The sequence below is a fragment of the Microcebus murinus genome, unplaced genomic scaffold (assembly GCF_040939455.1).
Source record: "Microcebus murinus isolate Inina unplaced genomic scaffold, M.murinus_Inina_mat1.0 scaf018_hap2_Mmur4.0, whole genome shotgun sequence".
NCBI classification, from domain to species: Eukaryota; Metazoa; Chordata; class Mammalia; order Primates; family Cheirogaleidae; genus Microcebus; species Microcebus murinus.
The window spans coordinates 220,821-238,834 of NW_027438964.1; the positions used below are offsets into that span (position 1 = coordinate 220,821).

The 18,014-nt window shown below is 62.6% G+C and overlaps 1 non-coding gene and 4 pseudogenes across 1 annotated transcript; all 5 read right to left on the minus strand.

Moving 5' to 3' along the window:
• Positions 1-1,237: 1,237 nt before the first annotated feature.
• On the minus strand, positions 1,238-1,356 carry LOC142867605 (uncharacterized; annotated as a pseudogene).
• Positions 1,357-5,198: 3,842 nt separating this feature from the next.
• On the minus strand, positions 5,199-5,317 carry LOC142867579 (5S ribosomal RNA). The gene has a single exon (XR_012916983.1). It is a non-coding gene; the product is annotated as a 5S ribosomal RNA (ribosomal RNA).
• Positions 5,318-9,162: 3,845 nt separating this feature from the next.
• LOC142867606 (uncharacterized) lies at positions 9,163-9,281 on the minus strand (annotated as a pseudogene).
• A 3,841-nt stretch (positions 9,282-13,122) lies between these two features.
• Positions 13,123-13,241, minus strand: LOC142867608 (uncharacterized; annotated as a pseudogene).
• A 3,848-nt stretch (positions 13,242-17,089) lies between these two features.
• On the minus strand, positions 17,090-17,208 carry LOC142867609 (uncharacterized; annotated as a pseudogene).
• Between the last annotated feature and the right edge of the window lie 806 nt (positions 17,209-18,014).

Genomic DNA, 18,014 nt, shown 5'->3' on the forward strand with positions numbered 1-18,014 from the left:
CTGGAACCCGTTCCAGTAAGCCAAGTATCCCAAGAATGGACACACGAGCACCACGTGCTCGCGCTCACCAGCAAATGGGTACGAACCGATGGACACCTAAGTGGACACAGAGGAATCACCTTCTTCGGGTGGGTGTCGGGCGGGTGGGGGGAGGGGATGGGCATACACATCCATTAGGAATGGGGTGGGTGCGCACCGACTGGGGGATGGGCGCACTTGAAGCTCTGACCCGAGGGGGGAGGCTGGGAGAGGGCAACGCACCCGACCTTAACATTGGTGCCCCCACAATATGCTGGAACAACATGAGAGGTAAATGAATAAGAACACGGGGGGGGGAGGGGGGCACGGGCAACACATGTCACCTTAATACTTGGACTCCCATCATCTGCTTGAAAAGAGAGAGAAAAGAAAATGCAATAATAGAGATAAGAGACACTTTTTAAAAATAATGAATCCGGCCGGGCGCTGTGGCTCACGCCTGTAATCCTAGCTCTTGGGAGGCCGAGGCGGGCGGATTGCTCAAGGTCAGGAGTTCAAAACCAGCCTGAGCAAGAGCGAGACCCCGTCTCTACTATAAATAGAAAGAAATTAATTGGCCAACTGATATATATATAAAAAATTAGCGGGGCATGGTGGCGCATGCCTGCAGTCCCAGCTACCCGGGAGGCTGAGGCAGAAGGATCACTCGAGCCCAGGAGTTTGAAGTTGCTGTGAGCTAGGCTGACGCCACGGCACTCACTCTAGCCTGGGCAACAAACCGAGACTCTGTCTCAAAAAAAAAAAAAAAAAAAATGAATCCGAAGAGAAAAGTAAAAGGAGGCCTGTGGAGCAGGTCTGGGTGTGACTCCGGATCCCCGAACATCAGGTGCCACCACCAAAGATTCCTACGTGTAGCCCATAGAACCCCAAAAGCAACGGGAGGAGTTCTGGTCACATACTCCCTCAAAATGACATCCTGGCCTTCTTCTGGAACTCCCTCCCCTCTCAGACTCTCAAGGTTTCCTCCAGCGTGTCGGCTCCCACAGAGCAGACCTTTGGTCTGAGACCTGACTGTCCAGAAGCCAGGCATGCTGCCGCGTGGCGGCGGTGTCACGGCTCGGGACAAGAGGAGGCCCCACGGTGCGGGCTGGGGCGCCAGGCACCGCGGCGGGCGCTGAGGGTGGGGGTCACCCCCACCCCGGGCCGCCCCCGCACTCCCAGAAACGCGACAGAACCAGAGGCAAAAAAAAAAAGAAGAAGCCTACGGCACCCGGTATTCCCGGGCGGTCTCCCATCCAAGTTCTAACCAGGCCCGACCCTGCTTAGCTTCCGAGACCAGACGGGATCGGGCGCGTTCGGGGTGGTGTGGCCGTGGACGGCGGAGGGCGCCCCTGCCCCGCTCAAGAAGCCGAGCCTCTCTGCGCTTCCCCGCCGCCTCCTCCCGCCCCAGGCCCCGCGCCGGGTCGGGCCTGTTGAGTTCGCCGGGCCGGGTCCCGCGGGCTCCGAGGGACGGGGGTGACAGGCGGGGCGGGCAGGGAGCGGCGGGCCGGGGTTGGGGGCTGTCTCTGTATACACACACACTCACACTCACACTCACTCACTCACTCACACTCACACAAGATGCGCCTCCACGGCTGGACCCGCCAAGGTGGAGCCCTTCAAGCCCCCCTCCTCTCCTTGCCTGGCCTCCTTCACCTCCCCGCCCCCCACCCCCAGCGCGCCGGGGCCGCTGACTGCGCACGGGCGGGAGGGGCGGGGCGCTCGCCCTTTGACCCCAGCCAGGGGCCGCCCTCCCCCACAACCCCTTCCAGCTGCTCCCCCCGCCCTGTTGCCCGGCGGCCGCCTATTCCCCCGGGCCAGGGCTGGGGCACAGCGCACGGGGGAGGGGAGCCAGTGTATGGGGCGTCTCTCTCTCTCGGGATGTGTCCCATGGGTGGGGTGGGGTGGCGTGGTTTGTGGGGCGCTGAAGAAATCAGTCCCCTCCATCTCCTCCCTCTGGAAAACACCCAAGCCCTTGGAGAACTGCCCGCACCTCTACCTACCGTGGGGGCCGGGACCCTCCTCTGTGTCCTCCTGTGGCCCAGTCCAAGGGGCCTGGGCCTGGCCGGGGCTGCATTGGACCCCGACCACCCTGGCGTGTGGACTCGCTAAAAATCGGCGATTAGATATTGGATTCCAGCGTCATTGAGGTCATTTCACTAATGAGTGCACCGCAAAGAGTTTCCTAATCCATCTGTGAGGGTGGCAACCGAAAGAGAATTTTAGAGCTGACGGAATAGGCGAGGAAAGGCATAGGAGATTTCCACACCCAGTAAGGAAGCCTTTCCCGAAGTGGAAGAAAGAAAGGAGCAAACAGAGACACCGGTAGCCCGCCCGGATCAGAGTCTGCCCCTGAGAGAAAGTACCCTGACCAGGTTCACCCGTGGGTGGGTCGCGAGCTAGCGGCATTCAGAAGAGCGAGGCCCGCAGTCTGTGCAGAAGACACCTGCACTCGGGTGTGTGTGGCGGCACAATTCACAAGCAGCTCCAGATGTTAAACCAAGGAGAAGCCAGGGAGTTCCCAACGCCCCAGGTGTCCTCAGCCCACGACTGGCTGCTGTGGGAATGCGAAGCCCGGCTCCTTGTCTCAGAGCGGGGCAACCAGGAGGTGTGATGTCCACCCCGGCGTTCCCAGGAGGATCAGACTGAAGCTGGGACTTGGCCTGAAAGTGTCCCCTCGCATGGCCACCCCCTTCCCCTTCCTGCTCCTCTACTCCTGGTGCCCCTCCATCCAGGGGCCAGACCTTAAAGAGTCACCCGCAAGAGAATCCTGGTCCCAAAGGAGCCTTCTGGGGGACCCCTGCTGAGAGAGGTTGTGGGCATGGCCCGCTGGGGCTCTGCCCGACCCAGGGCTGAGAGATGCAACCTCCCAGCTCTGGGTCCCTGCAGGAAGTGTTGGCAAGCACAGGGCCGGTCCTCCAAAGGCCCAGGTGCAGGGAGCCCAGGCCAAACAGCCTGTGGAAGAAGCCACATGCTGTGCCACCCCGGGGAACACGACTGCAGGCCACGGCCCTTCCCACCCCCTCCTCCTCCTCCTCCTCCTCCTCCTCCTCCTCCTCCTCCTCCTCCAACCCCGCCCCCGCCCCCGCCCCCACATGGCACAGGGCCCAGAGACACCTCAGACACTTGCTACCCAAAGTGCAAAGGGCATCAGTTGCTCCTCCAAACCCCCCCCCAGCCCAGCAGACCGCGTTGTCCAGCCAGCCCCCGGGCCTCCCTGGGGTGCCCAGCACAAAAGTGCAGACACCCACCGGACCCTCAATCTCAGTTTTCGGATGTTTTTGCCACTCTGAGGACCCGCAGGCCAGCTGGGCCTTCTGGCAGGACAGAGAGCCCCGGAATCCGACGTGGAGAGCTGGGTATACGTCCCCATGAGGAGGCGGCCCCCACCTCCGCGGCTATCCCCTTGCGGGCAGCGGCAGCCGCGGGGCCTCAGAGAAGACACCAGGCTGGGCCCCCACGGCACAGCGGGAGCACGTCCCCCGCAGGCCACTTAGCGACGGCGGCCAGCCGGCGGACGGTTGGGTTGCGCGAGACGCTGCGGCCGCCCTGCTACCGGGTTCCTGGGAGGGCGTCCTGGAACCAGCGTCCACACCAAGCCCTTGGAAGGCCCAGGCGACGGAGGAGCCCCGTCAGGCAGGGGCCGAGGACGGTGACGGCCCGGGCGGGGAGGAGCGTGTCAGGCAGGGGCAGAGGACGGTGACAGGTGATAGGCCGGGCGGGAAGGAGTCAGTCAGGCAGGGGCCGTGGAGGAGACGGGCTGGGTAAGGGTTAGGGTTAGTGTCAGGGCACAAGTCACAATCGCAAAGACCTGGAAGCCACCCGAGTGCCCATCGACCCACGAGTGGGTAAGTAAAATGTGGCGCGTGGACACCACGGAGTGCTATTCGGCTATGAGGAGCAGCGGTGAGGGGGCACCTCTCGTGGTTCTCCTGGCCAGAGCTGGAACCCGTTCCAGTAAGCCAAGTATCCCAAGAATGGACACACGAGCACCACGTGCTCGCGCTCACCAGCAAATGGGTACGAACCGATGGACACCTAAGTGGACACAGAGGAATCACCTTCTTCGGGTGGGTGTCGGGCGGGTGGGGGGAGGGGATGGGCATACACATCCATTAGGAATGGGGTGGGTGCGCACCGACTGGGGGATGGGCGCACTTGAAGCTCTGACCCGAGGGGGGAGGCTGGGAGAGGGCAACGCACCCGACCTTAACATTGGTGCCCCCACAATATGCTGGAACAACATGAGAGGTAAATGAATAAGAACACGGGGGGGGGGAGGGGGGCACGGGCAACACATGTCACCTTAATACTTGGACTCCCATCATCTGCTTGAAAAGAGAGAGAAAAGAAAATGCAATAATAGAGATAAGAGACACTTTTTAAAAATAATGAATCCGGCCGGGCGCTGTGGCTCACGCCTGTAATCCTAGCTCTTGGGAGGCCGAGGCGGGCGGATTGCTCAAGGTCAGGAGTTCAAAACCAGCCTGAGCAAGAGCGAGACCCCGTCTCTACTATAAATAGAAAGAAATTAATTGGCCAACTGATATATATATAAAAAATTAGCGGGGCATGGTGGCGCATGCCTGCAGTCCCAGCTACCCGGGAGGCTGAGGCAGAAGGATCACTCGAGCCCAGGAGTTTGAAGTTGCTGTGAGCTAGGCTGACGCCACGGCACTCACTCTAGCCTGGGCAACAAACCGAGACTCTGTCTCAAAAAAAAAAAAAAAAAAAATGAATCCGAAGAGAAAAGTAAAAGGAGGCCTGTGGAGCAGGTCTGGGTGTGACTCCGGATCCCCGAACATCAGGTGCCACCACCAAAGATTCCTACGTGTAGCCCATAGAACCCCAAAAGCAACGGGAGGAGTTCTGGTCACATACTCCCTCAAAATGACATCCTGGCCTTCTTCTGGAACTCCCTCCCCTCTCAGACTCTCAAGGTTTCCTCCAGCGTGTCGGCTCCCACAGAGCAGACCTTTGGTCTGAGACCTGACAGTCCAGAAGCCACGCATGCTGCCGCGTGGCGGCGGTGTCACGGCTCGGGACAAGAGGAGGCCCCACGGTGCGGGCTGGGGCGCCAGGCACCGCGGCGGGCGCTGAGGGTGGGGGTCACCCCCACCCCGGGCCGCCCCCGCACTCCCAGAAACGCGACAGAACCAGAGGCAAAAAAAAAAAGAAGAAGCCTACGGCACCCGGTATTCCCAGGCGGTCTCCCATCCAAGTTCTAACCAGGCCCGACCCTGCTTAGCTTCCGAGACCAGACGGGATCGGGCGCGTTCGGGGTGGTGTGGCCGTGGACGGCGGAGGGCGCCCCTGCCCCGCTCAAGAAGCCGAGCCTCTCTGCGCTTCCCCGCCGCCTCCTCCCGCCCCAGGCCCCGCGCCGGGTCGGGCCTGTTGAGTTCGCCGGGCCGGGTCCCGCGGGCTCCGAGGGACGGGGGTGACAGGCGGGGCGGGCAGGGAGCGGCGGGCCGGGGTTGGGGGCTGTCTCTGTATACACACACACTCACACTCACTCACTCACTCACTCACTCACACTCACACAAGATGCGCCTCCACGGCTGGACCCGCCAAGGTGGAGCCCTTCAAGCCCCCCTCCTCTCCTTGCCTGGCCTCCTTCACCTCCCCGCCCCCCACCCCCAGCGCGCCGGGGCCGCTGACTGCGCACGGGCGGGAGGGGCGGGGCGCTCGCCCTTTGACCCCAGCCAGGGGCCGCCCTCCCCCACAACCCCTTCCAGCTGCTCCCCCCGCCCTGTTGCCCGGCGGCCGCCTATTCCCCCGGGCCAGGGCTGGGGCACAGCGCACGGGGGAGGGGAGCCAGTGTATGGGGCGTCTCTCTCTCTCTCTCTCGGGATGTGTCCCATGGGTGGGGTGGGGTGGCGTGGTTTGTGGGGCGCTGAAGAAATCAGTCCCCTCCATCTCCTCCCTCTGGAAAACACCCAAGCCCTTGGAGAACTGCCCGCACCTCTACCTACCGTGGGGGCCGGGACCCTCCTCTGTGTCCTCCTGTGGCCCAGTCCAAGGGGCCTGGGCCTGGCCGGGGCTGCATTGGACCCCGACCACCCTGGCGTGTGGACTCGCTAAAAATCGGCGATTAGATATTGGATTCCAGCGTCATTGAGGTCATTTCACTAATGAGTGCACCGCAAAGAGTTTCCTAATCCATCTGTGAGGGTGGCAACCGAAAGAGAATTTTAGAGCTGACGGAATAGGCGAGGAAAGGCATAGGAGATTTCCACACCCAGTAAGGAAGCCTTTCCCGAAGTGGAAGAAAGAAAGGAGCAAACAGAGACACCGGTAGCCCGCCCGGATCAGAGTCTGCCCCTGAGAGAAAGTACCCTGACCAGGTTCACCCGTGGGTGGGTCGCGAGCTAGCGGCATTCAGAAGAGCGAGGCCCGCAGTCTGTGCAGAAGACACCTGCACTCGGGTGTGTGTGGCGGCACAATTCACAAGCAGCTCCAGATGTTAAACCAAGGAGAAGCCAGGGAGTTCCCAACGCCCCAGGTGTCCTCAGCCCACGACTGTCTGCTGTGGGAATGCGAAGCCCGGCTCCTTGTCTCAGAGCGGGGCAACCAGGAGGTGTGATGTCCACCCCGGCGTTCCCAGGAGGATCAGACTGAAGCTGGGACTTGGCCTGAAAGTGTCCCCTCGCATGGCCACCCCCTTCCCCTTCCTGCTCCTCTACTCCTGGTGCCCCTCCATCCAGGGGCCAGACCTTAAAGAGTCACCCGCAAGAGAATCCTGGTCCCAAAGGAGCCTTCTGGGGGACCCCTGCTGAGAGAGGTTGTGGGCATAGCCCGCTGGGGCTCTGCCCGACCCAGGGCTGAGAGATGCAACCTCCCAGCTCTGGGTCCCTGCAGGAAGTGTTGGCAAGCACAGGGCCGGTCCTCCAAAGGCCCAGGTGCAGGGAGCCCAGGCCAAACAGCCTGTGGAAGAAGCCACATGCTGTGCCACCCCGGGGAACACGACTGCAGGCCACGGCCCTTCCCACCCCCTCCTCCTCCTCCTCCTCCTCCTCCTCCTCCTCCTCCTCCAACCCCGCCCCCGCCCCCGCCCCCACATGGCACAGGGCCCAGAGACACCTCAGACACTTGCTACCCAAAGTGCAAAGGGCATCAGTTGCTCCTCCAAACCCCCCCCCAGCCCAGCAGACCGCGTTGTCCAGCCAGCCCCCGGGCCTCCCTGGGGTGCCCAGCACAAAAGTGCAGACACCCACCGGACCCTCAATCTCAGTTTTCGGATGTTTTTGCCACTCTGAGGACCCGCAGGCCAGCTGGGCCTTCTGGCAGGACAGAGAGCCCCGGAATCCGACGTGGAGAGCTGGGTATACGTCCCCATGAGGAGGCGGCCCCCACCTCCGCGGCTATCCCCTTGCGGGCAGCGGCAGCCGCGGGGCCTCAGAGAAGACACCAGGCTGGGCCCCCACGGCACAGCGGGAGCACGTCCCCCGCAGGCCACTTAGCGACGGCGGCCAGCCGGCGGACGGTTGGGTTGCGCGAGACGCTGCGGCCGCCCTGCTACCGGGTTCCTGGGAGGGCGTCCTGGAACCAGCGTCCACACCAAGCCCTTGGAAGGCCCAGGCGACGGAGGAGCCCCGTCAGGCAGGGGCCGAGGACGGTGACGGCCCGGGCGGGGAGGAGCGTGTCAGGCAGGGGCAGAGGACGGTGACAGGTGATAGGCCGGGCGGGAAGGAGTCAGTCAGGCAGGGGCCGTGGAGGAGACGGGCTGGGTAAGGGTTAGGGTTAGTGTCAGGGCACAAGTCACAATCGCAAAGACCTGGAAGCCACCCGAGTGCCCATCGACCCACGAGTGGGTAAATAAAATGTGGCGCGTGGACACCACGGAGTGCTATTCGGCTATGAGGAGCAGCGGTGAGGGGGCACCTCTCGTGGTTCTCCTGGCCAGAGCTGGAACCCGTTCCAGTAAGCCAAGTATCCCAAGAATGGACACACGAGCACCACGTGCTCGCGCTCACCAGCAAATGGGTACGAACCGATGGACACCTAAGTGGACACAGAGGAATCACCTTCTTCGGGTGGGTGTCGGGCGGGTGGGGGGAGGGGATGGGCATACACATCCATTAGGAATGGGGTGGGTGCGCACCGACTGGGGGATGGGCGCACTTGAAGCTCTGACCCGAGGGGGGAGGCTGGGAGAGGGCAACGCACCCGACCTTAACATTGGTGCCCCCACAATATGCTGGAACAACATGAGAGGTAAATGAATAAGAACACGGGGGGGGGGGAGGGGGGCACGGGCAACACATGTCACCTTAATACTTGGACTCCCATCATCTGCTTGAAAAGAGAGAGAAAAGAAAATGCAATAATAGAGATAAGAGACACTTTTTAAAAATAATGAATCCGGCCGGGCGCTGTGGCTCACGCCTGTAATCCTAGCTCTTGGGAGGCCGAGGCGGGCGGATTGCTCAAGGTCAGGAGTTCAAAACCAGCCTGAGCAAGAGCGAGACCCCGTCTCTACTATAAATAGAAAGAAATTAATTGGCCAACTGATATATATATAAAAAATTAGCGGGGCATGGTGGCGCATGCCTGCAGTCCCAGCTACCCGGGAGGCTGAGGCAGAAGGATCACTCGAGCCCAGGAGTTTGAAGTTGCTGTGAGCTAGGCTGACGCCACGGCACTCACTCTAGCCTGGGCAACAAACCGAGACTCTGTCTCAAAAAAAAAAAAAAAAAAAATGAATCCGAAGAGAAAAGTAAAAGGAGGCCTGTGGAGCAGGTCTGGGTGTGACTCCGGATCCCCGAACATCAGGTGCCACCACCAAAGATTCCTACGTGTAGCCCATAGAACCCCAAAAGCAACGGGAGGAGTTCTGGTCACATACTCCCTCAAAATGACATCCTGGCCTTCTTCTGGAACTCCCTCCCCTCTCAGACTCTCAAGGTTTCCTCCAGCGTGTCGGCTCCCACAGAGCAGACCTTTGGTCTGAGACCTGACAGTCCAGAAGCCACGCATGCTGCCGCGTGGCGGCGGTGTCACGGCTCGGGACAAGAGGAGGCCCCACGGTGCGGGCTGGGGCGCCAGGCACCGCGGCGGGCGCTGAGGGTGGGGGTCACCCCCACCCCGGGCCGCCCCCGCACTCCCAGAAACGCGACAGAACCAGAGGCAAAAAAAAAAAGAAGAAGCCTACGGCACCCGGTATTCCCGGGCGGTCTCCCATCCAAGTTCTAACCAGGCCCGACCCTGCTTAGCTTCCGAGACCAGACGGGATCGGGCGCGTTCGGGGTGGTGTGGCCGTGGACGGCGGAGGGCGCCCCTGCCCCGCTCAAGAAGCCGAGCCTCTCTGCGCTTCCCCGCCGCCTCCTCCCGCCCCAGGCCCCGCGCCGGGTCGGGCCTGTTGAGTTCGCCGGGCCGGGTCCCGCGGGCTCCGAGGGACGGGGGTGACAGGCGGGGCGGGCAGGGAGCGGCGGGCCGGGGTTGGGGGCTGTCTCTGTATACACACACACTCACACTCACTCACTCACTCACTCACTCACTCACACTCACACAAGATGCGCCTCCACGGCTGGACCCGCCAAGGTGGAGCCCTTCAAGCCCCCCTCCTCTCCTTGCCTGGCCTCCTTCACCTCCCCGCCCCCCACCCCCAGCGCGCCGGGGCCGCTGACTGCGCACGGGCGGGAGGGGCGGGGCGCTCGCCCTTTGACCCCAGCCAGGGGCCGCCCTCCCCCACAACCCCTTCCAGCTGCTCCCCCCGCCCTGTTGCCCGGCGGCCGCCTATTCCCCCGGGCCAGGGCTGGGGCACAGCGCACGGGGGAGGGGAGCCAGTGTATGGGGCGTCTCTCTCTCTCGGGATGTGTCCCATGGGTGGGGTGGGGTGGCGTGGTTTGTGGGGCGCTGAAGAAATCAGTCCCCTCCATCTCCTCCCTCTGGAAAACACCCAAGCCCTTGGAGAACTGCCCGCACCTCTACCTACCGTGGGGGCCGGGACCCTCCTCTGTGTCCTCCTGTGGCCCAGTCCAAGGGGCCTGGGCCTGGCCGGGGCTGCATTGGACCCCGACCACCCTGGCGTGTGGACTCGCTAAAAATCGGCGATTAGATATTGGATTCCAGCGTCATTGAGGTCATTTCACTAATGAGTGCACCGCAAAGAGTTTCCTAATCCATCTGTGAGGGTGGCAACCGAAAGAGAATTTTAGAGCTGACGGAATAGGCGAGGAAAGGCATAGGAGATTTCCACACCCAGTAAGGAAGCCTTTCCCGAAGTGGAAGAAAGAAAGGAGCAAACAGAGACACCGGTAGCCCGCCCGGATCAGAGTCTGCCCCTGAGAGAAAGTACCCTGACCAGGTTCACCCGTGGGTGGGTCGCGAGCTAGCGGCATTCAGAAGAGCGAGGCCCGCAGTCTGTGCAGAAGACACCTGCACTCGGGTGTGTGTGGCGGCACAATTCACAAGCAGCTCCAGATGTTAAACCAAGGAGAAGCCAGGGAGTTCCCAACGCCCCAGGTGTCCTCAGCCCACGACTGGCTGCTGTGGGAATGCGAAGCCCGGCTCCTTGTCTCAGAGCGGGGCAACCAGGAGGTGTGATGTCCACCCCGGCGTTCCCAGGAGGATCAGACTGAAGCTGGGACTTGGCCTGAAAGTGTCCCCTCGCATGGCCACCCCCTTCCCCTTCCTGCTCCTCTACTCCTGGTGCCCCTCCATCCAGGGGCCAGACCTTAAAGAGTCACCCGCAAGAGAATCCTGGTCCCAAAGGAGCCTTCTGGGGGACCCCTGCTGAGAGAGGTTGTGGGCATGGCCCGCTGGGGCTCTGCCCGACCCAGGGCTGAGAGATGCAACCTCCCAGCTCTGGGTCCCTGCAGGAAGTGTTGGCAAGCACAGGGCCGGTCCTCCAAAGGCCCAGGTGCAGGGAGCCCAGGCCAAACAGCCTGTGGAAGAAGCCACATGCTGTGCCACCCCGGGGAACACGACTGCAGGCCACGGCCCTTCCCACCCCCTCCTCCTCCTCCTCCTCCTCCTCCTCCTCCTCCTCCTCCAACCCCGCCCCCGCCCCCGCCCCCACATGGCACAGGGCCCAGAGACACCTCAGACACTTGCTACCCAAAGTGCAAAGGGCATCAGTTGCTCCTCCAAACCCCCCCCCAGCCCAGCAGACCGCGTTGTCCAGCCAGCCCCCGGGCCTCCCTGGGGTGCCCAGCACAAAAGTGCAGACACCCACCGGACCCTCAATCTCAGTTTTCGGATGTTTTTGCCACTCTGAGGACCCGCAGGCCAGCTGGGCCTTCTGGCAGGACAGAGAGCCCCGGAATCCGACGTGGAGAGCTGGGTATACGTCCCCATGAGGAGGCGGTCCCCACCTCCGCGGCTATCCCCTTGCGGGCAGCGGCAGCCGCGGGGCCTCAGAGAAGACACCAGGCTGGGCCCCCACGGCACAGCGGGAGCACGTCCCCCGCAGGCCACTTAGCGACGGCGGCCAGCCGGCGGACGGTTGGGTTGCGCGAGACGCTGCGGCCGCCCTGCTACCGGGTTCCTGGGAGGGCGTCCTGGAACCAGCGTCCACACCAAGCCCTTGGAAGGCCCAGGCGACGGAGGAGCCCCGTCAGGCAGGGGCCGAGGACGGTGACGGCCCGGGCGGGGAGGAGCGTGTCAGGCAGGGGCAGAGGACGGTGACAGGTGATAGGCCGGGCGGGAAGGAGTCAGTCAGGCAGGGGCCGTGGAGGAGACGGGCTGGGTAAGGGTTAGGGTTAGTGTCAGGGCACAAGTCACAATCGCAAAGACCTGGAAGCCACCCGAGTGCCCATCGACCCACGAGTGGGTAAATAAAATGTGGCGCGTGGACACCACGGAGTGCTATTCGGCTATGAGGAGCAGCGGTGAGGGGGCACCTCTCGTGGTTCTCCTGGCCAGAGCTGGAACCCGTTCCAGTAAGCCAAGTATCCCAAGAATGGACACACGAGCACCACGTGCTCGCGCTCACCAGCAAATGGGTACGAACCGATGGACACCTAAGTGGACACAGAGGAATCACCTTCTTCGGGTGGGTGTCGGGCGGGTGGGGGGAGGGGATGGGCATACACATCCATTAGGAATGGGGTGGGTGCGCACCGACTGGGGGATGGGCGCACTTGAAGCTCTGACCCGAGGGGGGAGGCTGGGAGAGGGCAACGCACCCGACCTTAACATTGGTGCCCCCACAATATGCTGGAACAACATGAGAGGTAAATGAATAAGAACACGGGGGGGGGAGGGGGGCACGGGCAACACATGTCACCTTAATACTTGGACTCCCATCATCTGCTTGAAAAGAGAGAGAAAAGAAAATGCAATAATAGAGATAAGAGACACTTTTTAAAAATAATGAATCCGGCCGGGCGCTGTGGCTCACGCCTGTAATCCTAGCTCTTGGGAGGCCGAGGCGGGCGGATTGCTCAAGGTCAGGAGTTCAAAACCAGCCTGAGCAAGAGCGAGACCCCGTCTCTACTATAAATAGAAAGAAATTAATTGGCCAACTGATATATATATAAAAAATTAGCGGGGCATGGTGGCGCATGCCTGCAGTCCCAGCTACCCGGGAGGCTGAGGCAGAAGGATCACTCGAGCCCAGGAGTTTGAAGTTGCTGTGAGCTAGGCTGACGCCACGGCACTCACTCTAGCCTGGGCAACAAACCGAGACTCTGTCTCAAAAAAAAAAAAAAAAAAAATGAATCCGAAGAGAAAAGTAAAAGGAGGCCTGTGGAGCAGGTCTGGGTGTGACTCCGGATCCCCGAACATCAGGTGCCACCACCAAAGATTCCTACGTGTAGCCCATAGAACCCCAAAAGCAACGGGAGGAGTTCTGGTCACATACTCCCTCAAAATGACATCCTGGCCTTCTTCTGGAACTCCCTCCCCTCTCAGACTCTCAAGGTTTCCTCCAGCGTGTCGGCTCCCACAGAGCAGACCTTTGGTCTGAGACCTGACAGTCCAGAAGCCACGCATGCTGCCGCGTGGCGGCGGTGTCACGGCTCGGGACAAGAGGAGGCCCCACGGTGCGGGCTGGGGCGCCAGGCACCGCGGCGGGCGCTGAGGGTGGGGGTCACCCCCACCCCGGGCCGCCCCCGCACTCCCAGAAACGCGACAGAACCAGAGGCAAAAAAAAAAAGAAGAAGCCTACGGCACCCGGTATTCCCGGGCGGTCTCCCATCCAAGTTCTAACCAGGCCCGACCCTGCTTAGCTTCCGAGACCAGACGGGATCGGGCGCGTTCGGGGTGGTGTGGCCGTGGACGGCGGAGGGCGCCCCTGCCCCGCTCAAGAAGCCGAGCCTCTCTGCGCTTCCCCGCCGCCTCCTCCCGCCCCAGGCCCCGCGCCGGGTCGGGCCTGTTGAGTTCGCCGGGCCGGGTCCCGCGGGCTCCGAGGGACGGGGGTGACAGGCGGGGCGGGCAGGGAGCGGCGGGCCGGGGTTGGGGGCTGTCTCTGTATACACACACACTCACACTCACTCACTCACTCACTCACTCACTCACACTCACACAAGATGCGCCTCCACGGCTGGACCCGCCAAGGTGGAGCCCTTCAAGCCCCCCTCCTCTCCTTGCCTGGCCTCCTTCACCTCCCCGCCCCCCACCCCCAGCGCGCCGGGGCCGCTGACTGCGCACGGGCGGGAGGGGCGGGGCGCTCGCCCTTTGACCCCAGCCAGGGGCCGCCCTCCCCCACAACCCCTTCCAGCTGCTCCCCCCGCCCTGTTGCCCGGCGGCCGCCTATTCCCCCGGGCCAGGGCTGGGGCACAGCGCACGGGGGAGGGGAGCCAGTGTATGGGGCGTCTCTCTCTCTCGGGATGTGTCCCATGGGTGGGGTGGGGTGGCGTGGTTTGTGGGGCGCTGAAGAAATCAGTCCCCTCCATCTCCTCCCTCTGGAAAACACCCAAGCCCTTGGAGAACTGCCCGCACCTCTACCTACCGTGGGGGCCGGGACCCTCCTCTGTGTCCTCCTGTGGCCCAGTCCAAGGGGCCTGGGCCTGGCCGGGGCTGCATTGGACCCCGACCACCCTGGCGTGTGGACTCGCTAAAAATCGGCGATTAGATATTGGATTCCAGCGTCATTGAGGTCATTTCACTAATGAGTGCACCGCAAAGAGTTTCCTAATCCATCTGTGAGGGTGGCAACCGAAAGAGAATTTTAGAGCTGACGGAATAGGCGAGGAAAGGCATAGGAGATTTCCACACCCAGTAAGGAAGCCTTTCCCGAAGTGGAAGAAAGAAAGGAGCAAACAGAGACACCGGTAGCCCGCCCGGATCAGAGTCTGCCCCTGAGAGAAAGTACCCTGACCAGGTTCACCCGTGGGTGGGTCGCGAGCTAGCGGCATTCAGAAGAGCGAGGCCCGCAGTCTGTGCAGAAGACACCTGCACTCGGGTGTGTGTGGCGGCACAATTCACAAGCAGCTCCAGATGTTAAACCAAGGAGAAGCCAGGGAGTTCCCAACGCCCCAGGTGTCCTCAGCCCACGACTGGCTGCTGTGGGAATGCGAAGCCCGGCTCCTTGTCTCAGAGCGGGGCAACCAGGAGGTGTGATGTCCACCCCGGCGTTCCCAGGAGGATCAGACTGAAGCTGGGACTTGGCCTGAAAGTGTCCCCTCGCATGGCCACCCCCTTCCCCTTCCTGCTCCTCTACTCCTGGTGCCCCTCCATCCAGGGGCCAGACCTTAAAGAGTCACCCGCAAGAGAATCCTGGTCCCAAAGGAGCCTTCTGGGGGACCCCTGCTGAGAGAGGTTGTGGGCATGGCCCGCTGGGGCTCTGCCCGACCCAGGGCTGAGAGATGCAACCTCCCAGCTCTGGGTCCCTGCAGGAAGTGTTGGCAAGCACAGGGCCGGTCCTCCAAAGGCCCAGGTGCAGGGAGCCCAGGCCAAACAGCCTGTGGAAGAAGCCACATGCTGTGCCACCCCGGGGAACACGACTGCAGGCCACGGCCCTTCCCACCCCCTCCTCCTCCTCCTCCTCCTCCTCCTCCTCCTCCTCCTCCTCCTCCAACCCCGCCCCCGCCCCCGCCCCCACATGGCACAGGGCCCAGAGACACCTCAGACACTTGCTACCCAAAGTGCAAAGGGCATCAGTTGCTCCTCCAAACCCCCCCCCAGCCCAGCAGACCGCGTTGTCCAGCCAGCCCCCGGGCCTCCCTGGGGTGCCCAGCACAAAAGTGCAGACACCCACCGGACCCTCAATCTCAGTTTTCGGATGTTTTTGCCACTCTGAGGACCCGCAGGCCAGCTGGGCCTTCTGGCAGGACAGAGAGCCCCGGAATCCGACGTGGAGAGCTGGGTATACGTCCCCATGAGGAGGCGGTCCCCACCTCCGCGGCTATCCCCTTGCGGGCAGCGGCAGCCGCGGGGCCTCAGAGAAGACACCAGGCTGGGCCCCCACGGCACAGCGGGAGCACGTCCCCCGCAGGCCACTTAGCGACGGCGGCCAGCCGGCGGACGGTTGGGTTGCGCGAGACGCTGCGGCCGCCCTGCTACCGGGTTCCTGGGAGGGCGTCCTGGAACCAGCGTCCACACCAAGCCCTTGGAAGGCCCAGGCGACGGAGGAGCCCCGTCAGGCAGGGGCCGAGGACGGTGACGGCCCGGGCGGGGAGGAGCGTGTCAGGCAGGGGCAGAGGACGGTGACAGGTGATAGGCCGGGCGGGAAGGAGTCAGTCAGGCAGGGGCCGTGGAGGAGACGGGCTGGGTAAGGGTTAGGGTTAGTGTCAGGGCACAAGTCACAATCGCAAAGACCTGGAAGCCACCCGAGTGCCCATCGACCCACGAGTGGGTAAATAAAATGTGGCGCGTGGACACCACGGAGTGCTATTCGGCTATGAGGAGCAGCGGTGAGGGGGCACCTCTCGTGGTTCTCCTGGCCAGAGCTGGAACCCGTTCCAGTAAGCCAAGTATCCCAAGAATGGACACACGAGCACCACGTGCTCGCGCTCACCAGCAAATGGGTACGAACCGATGGACACCTAAGTGGACACAGAGGAATCACCTTCTTCGGGTGGGTGTCGGGCGGGTGGGGGGAGGGGATGGGCATACACATCCATTAGGAATGGGGTGGGTGCGCACCGACTGGGGGATGGGCGCACTTGAAGCTCTGACCCGAGGGGGGAGGCTGGGAGAGGGCAACGCACCCGACCTTAACATTGGTGCCCCCACAATATGCTGGAACAACATGAGAGGTAAATGAATAAGAACACGGGGGGGGGGAGGGGGGCACGGGCAACACATGTCACCTTAATACTTGGACTCCCATCATCTGCTTGAAAAGAGAGAGAAAAGAAAATGCAATAATAGAGATAAGAGACACTTTTTAAAAATAATGAATCCGGCCGGGCGCTGTGGCTCACGCCTGTAATCCTAGCACTTGGGAGGCCGAGGCGGGCGGATTGCTCAAGGTCAGGAGTTCAAAACCAGCCTGAGCAAGAGCGAGACCCCGTCTCTACTATAAATAGAAAGAAATTAATTGGCCAACTGATATATATATAAAAAATTAGCGGGGCATGGTGGCGCATGCCTGCAGTCCCAGCTACCCGGGAGGCTGAGGCAGAAGGATCACTCGAGCCCAGGAGTTTGAAGTTGCTGTGAGCTAGGCTGACGCCACGGCACTCACTCTAGCCTGGGCAACAAACCGAGACTCTGTCTCAAAAAAAAAAAAAAAAAAAATGAATCCGAAGAGAAAAGTAAAAGGAGGCCTGTGGAGCAGGTCTGGGTGTGACTCCGGATCCCCGAACATCAGGTGCCACCACCAAAGATTCCTACGTGTAGCCCATAGAACCCCAAAAGCAACGGGAGGAGTTCTGGTCACATACTCCCTCAAAATGACATCCTGGCCTTCTTCTGGAACTCCCTCCCCTCTCAGACTCTCAAGGTTTCCTCCAGCGTGTCGGCTCCCACAGAGCAGACCTTTGGTCTGAGACCTGACAGTCCAGAAGCCACGCATGCTGCCGCGTGGCGGCGGTGTCACGGCTCGGGACAAGAGGAGGCCCCACGGTGCGGGCTGGGGCGCCAGGCACCGCGGCGGGCGCTGAGGGTGGGGGTCACCCCCACCCCGGGCCGCCCCCGCACTCCCAGAAACGCGACAGAACCAGAGGCAAAAAAAAAAAGAAGAAGCCTACGGCACCCGGTATTCCCGGGCGGTCTCCCATCCAAGTTCTAACCAGGCCCGACCCTGCTTAGCTTCCGAGACCAGACGGGATCGGGCGCGTTCGGGGTGGTGTGGCCGTGGACGGCGGAGGGCGCCCCTGCCCCGCTCAAGAAGCCGAGCCTCTCTGCGCTTCCCCGCCGCCTCCTCCCGCCCCAGGCCCCGCGCCGGGTCGGGCCTGTTGAGTTCGCCGGGCCGGGTCCCGCGGGCTCCGAGGGACGGGGGTGACAGGCGGGGCGGGCAGGGAGCGGCGGGCCGGGGTTGGGGGCTGTCTCTGTATACACACACACTCACACTCACTCACTCACTCACTCACTCACACTCACACAAGATGCGCCTCCACGGCTGGACCCGCCAAGGTGGAGCCCTTCAAGCCCCCCTCCTCTCCTTGCCTGGCCTCCTTCACCTCCCCGCCCCCCACCCCCAGCGCGCCGGGGCCGCTGACTGCGCACGGGCGGGAGGGGCGGGGCGCTCGCCCTTTGACCCCAGCCAGGGGCCGCCCTCCCCCACAACCCCTTCCAGCTGCTCCCCCCGCCCTGTTGCCCGGCGGCCGCCTATTCCCCCGGGCCAGGGCTGGGGCACAGCGCACGGGGGAGGGGAGCCAGTGTATGGGGCGTCTCTCTCTCTCGGGATGTGTCCCATGGGTGGGGTGGGGTGGCGTGGTTTGTGGGGCGCTGAAGAAATCAGTCCCCTCCATCTCCTCCCTCTGGAAAACACCCAAGCCCTTGGAGAACTGCCCGCACCTCTACCTACCGTGGGGGCCGGGACCCTCCTCTGTGTCCTCCTGTGGCCCAGTCCAAGGGGCCTGGGCCTGGCCGGGGCTGCATTGGACCCCGACCACCCTGGCGTGTGGACTCGCTAAAAATCGGCGATTAGATATTGGATTCCAGCG